The sequence below is a fragment of the Felis catus genome, chromosome B1, assembly GCF_018350175.1.
Source record: "Felis catus isolate Fca126 chromosome B1, F.catus_Fca126_mat1.0, whole genome shotgun sequence".
Classification (NCBI taxonomy): domain Eukaryota; kingdom Metazoa; phylum Chordata; class Mammalia; order Carnivora; family Felidae; genus Felis; species Felis catus.
In genome coordinates, this window is record NC_058371.1 from 7,478,436 (window position 1) to 7,482,599 (window position 4,164).

The window sequence follows — 4,164 nt, forward strand, 5'->3', positions numbered from 1 at the left end:
TATTATACATAAACAATAAACAGCTGTGTATCTACCACCCAACATATAAAATAAAGTACTGGAAAGACTGCCATGTCCTTTTGTTGTTGTTTTTTTAATGTTTATTTACTTGTTTGGGGGGGGGGTCAGAGAGGGAGAGAGGGGCAGAGAGAGAGGGAAAGAGCTGTGCACTGTCAGCGTGGAGCCCGATACAGGGCTCGGACCCATAAACCATGAGATCCTGGCATGAGCCAAAATCAAGAGTCAGATGCTTAACCAACTGAGCCACCCAGTCGCCCCTGTGTCCCTTTGCTAATTGCGTTCTAGTCTTTACATTTCCCCCAATCCTACCACTCAGCCCTGTTAACCAACAATCAGTATCAGGGTGTTTTTATTCCTGTATACTGTCCTCATAATTATATATATATATATATATATATATATATATATATATATATATATATATACACACACACACACACACACACACACACATATGTATATAAATTACACACACACAATTTGATAATGCTTTGCAGGTTTTGATTATAAATGATATTTTACTGTATGTATCTTTCCACATATTTTCCCCAATCTTCTGATGATATTTATAGATCCAACTTGTTGATAAACATTTAATATTGATTTATAATTTCTAAACTACTGCAGAAAATATTACAATGAATATTCTGCATGTCTCTGTGTGCACACAGGTAAAAGTTCCCCTTTATATACTATATACGTCACTATATATTACATATATAGTATCTACACCTATATTACATATAACATGACTAATGCTGAATTCTCTGTTCAGTGTCATTGGTCTATGAACCCATTCCTGTGTCAATAATACATTTTCTTAATTACACAGCGGCTTTACAATAACTTTTATTTGGAAGACCAATCCTCAAACTTCGGTCATCCTTTTCAAAACCGTCTCAGTAAAACCTTGGTCATCCATATACATTTTAAAATCAGCTTTCAAATACCAAAGGGGAAAATTACTTGCATTTATCAAACTTATGGTACCTTCACAAATTTAATGAGACACAATTAACATCTTTATAACACTGAGTCAGCTTCGATGGACATGTGCCATCTGTCCATTGTTTCTGGACTTACTTCATATATCTTGTGAACATTTTAAGATGTTCCTCCTAAGGAGGCGCTTGGGTGGCTCAGTCGCTTAAGCGTCCTGCTCTTGGTTTCGACTCAGGCCATCATCTCATGGTTCCTGAGTTCATGCCCCGCTGTCGGCAGGGAGCCTGCTTGGGATTCCCCCTCCCACTCTGTCTCTGCTCCTCTCCTCCCGCCCCCCAGCCCCCATGCACACACTCTCTCTCAAAGTAAATAAACATAAATAAACATAAATAAACAAACAAACAAATAAATAAATAAAGTTCTCCCTAAAAGATGTGCATACATTTCATCATTTTCATTTCTAGGTATTCCGGTTTCTTTTACAAAAAAAAAATTTATATGACATTTCCCAACTCTCTTTGAAGTAAAGGAACACATTTTTAAATTTAATTCTAGAAAAAGTGTATTTGCTAACCTCTTCTATAGTTCTAATGTACAGATCTTGAAGTTTCTATGCAACTGTTAACATCTTTGAATTAAAGCAGATTTGATTCTATCTTTCCAGTCTTTATTTTTTTATGTATTCCTGCTACCTTCCTGTGCATTCCACGGGCACTGGCACAATGCTGAATTAAAAAGGAATGATTCTACTCTGTCTCCCTTGGATGTTGTTTGCAGTAGGTTTGGGTAGATGTGTTTTCCTGCAGAAATAGATTCCCTTTGATTCCACATTGCTGAGGCTCATTTATAATAAATTATATTGAACTTCAGCAATCTTTTTCCATGAGTATATCTATTATCTCTACGAATATATTCCATTGAGAGGGGTGCCTGGGTGGCTCAGTCAGTTCAATGTCCAACTTCGGCTCAGGTTGTGATCTCACGGTTCACGGGTTCAAGCCCCGTGTCGGGCTCTGTGCTGACAGCTCAGATCCTGGAGCCTGCTTCAGATTCTGTGTCTTCTCCCTCTCTCTTTGCCCCTCCCCTGCTCATACTCTGTCTCTCTCTCTCTCTCCCCAAAATAAATAAACATTAAAAAAATAATAATATAGTATCCAGAAAGTGAAGGAAAAGGAGGGGACACGGCCGAAAGCCGCTGAGCTACGCACCCTGAAAACACATACACGTTCGCACTCCGTGGGACACACAGTGTGCCGCATACAACACACGCTCACGACCTTGGTGATGCTGAGCCTCTCCATCAGCGACAGGAATCTGTACATGCTCACAGAGGTCGTCCAATTCCGTTATTCTTCCCACGCACGAGGCCCCGCCCGGTGGCCACTGTTTACCCGGCCAGACACCCAGGGCACCTGTCAGTGTCCTCACCCATCACCACCGCAGCTACCTGTGCTTCCTGCTTGCTCTCCTCTGTACGTGACAGTTTGGTGGCACCCAGGACAGCTCCAGTCTATACAAGCTATCTTCCACTAATTACCTGCCCCCCCCCCAAAATAAAATATGAATTACAGTAGGTTTTCAGGTATTAAACTCTGCCTGCACTCTTGGTATAAACTCCACTTGGCTATATTATATAATTGCTTTCATTCTGCCTTTAATCTACCGGAAGCTCTCCTTTTAATTGGGAACTGCCTTTTCAATCTGGCTTTCTCTGAACAGTGCTACTGCTTTTTTTTTTCTTTTCCAGGAAAAAAAAAAAAAAGCACTTTAGGAGGGAATCAGTTATAACATTTCTGGTGCATCCCCAGATTGGAATATCATGTAGCCATTTGTGATTATGTAAATCATGCTTATCACCATGAAAAGTTGTTCACAATAAGTGAAGGGACAGAACCGTATAACAAAATAGTCTGAGTAGGATATATTTTAAAGTGTACATACAGGTATGAAAACAACTCTGAACAAATATATTTGAAAATGTTAAAAATGGTTCTCTCCAGGGACGTCTGGGTGGCTCAATTGGTTAAGAGTCCAACTCTGGACTTCAGCTTAAGGTCACGATCTCACAGTTCACAGGTGCACAGCTTGTGTTGGGCTCTGCTCTGTCAATGCAGAGCCTACTTGCGGTTCTCTCTCTCTCCCTCTCTCTACCCCTCCCCTGCATGTGCGCACGCTCTCTCTCTCAAAATAAACTTAAAAAATAAAATAACTTTTAAAATGCTGCTTATGAGAAAGTAGAATTTGCAATAATATTTGTATTTATTCTTTGCATGTCTGTTGGTCCTGTTTCAGTGGTTTAATATATTAGTTATCAAAACGTGGAATAGTTTTATAAAGCTGACAGTGTAAGCGGGCCACCACTCATGGTCACCTTCTACGTCGTAGGTGCTAGACTAATAATTCACAGAAGTTATTTCTACCACCCAGACAACTGTGAGAGCTACCCTTCTTTCAGGGGAGAAAACTGAGGCTTTCTCGAGGTCACGCAGCTGGTGAATGAAGGAACTGGAATCTGAATTTTGGTCTTTGTAATTGTAAATTCATCCCCCGCAAAAACACGACTGACCCAGTACGTGATTAACATAGGTCACAGGGCACTTCACGCCAGCATTGTTTCATTTTCGGGTGAAGTCTCACCGTTACAACGAGGACACTGGATACGTTGTATCTTGGCTGAAGGATGAATTCTTTCTTTCTCCATGTATTTGAACCAAAGTGCAACAACTTAGAAATCTCAGTTAAGCCTAACCTTACTTGCCACACTGGATCTTACAAACGACAAAGCTCGTACAAATCAGTAAGAAAAGGGAGCGAGAGACGGAGCAAGAAAGGCAGGGAGACAAGCACAAGGTCCGCAAAGCTGCAGCTTGCCACAAGTTCTGAGTTTTGAAATCCCGATTTTAAATCTTGCTTTGAGTGTTCCGGCAGACACAGATGATAGGAAAAATCTTCTGAAAAAGCTGATTACACAACATGGTGCATAGAGAAATGATGAGGAAAAATAAGATTCAAGTCTTCTCAGCTTTATAATAAGCATCTTGGTGTTTCTGCTTACACATTAGATTGCAAGTCCTTTTCTGGATGAAAAAAAAAATATGAAAGTCTACTCTTACATTTCCAGAGATCATCTTAGGTAACCTAAAAATTCTTATCTCCTAAAAGGAAAGTACTCCTAGATTGACAACTTTTCTCATTCTTCAG

The 4,164-nt window shown here is 40.1% G+C and overlaps 1 protein-coding gene across 1 annotated transcript in view; it reads right to left on the reverse strand.

Moving 5' to 3' along the window:
- Positions 1 to 4,164, reverse strand: part of GPM6A (glycoprotein M6A) — a 355,114-nt gene that overhangs the window by 169,812 nt on the left and 181,138 nt on the right. The gene's annotated exons all lie outside the window — the stretch shown is intronic.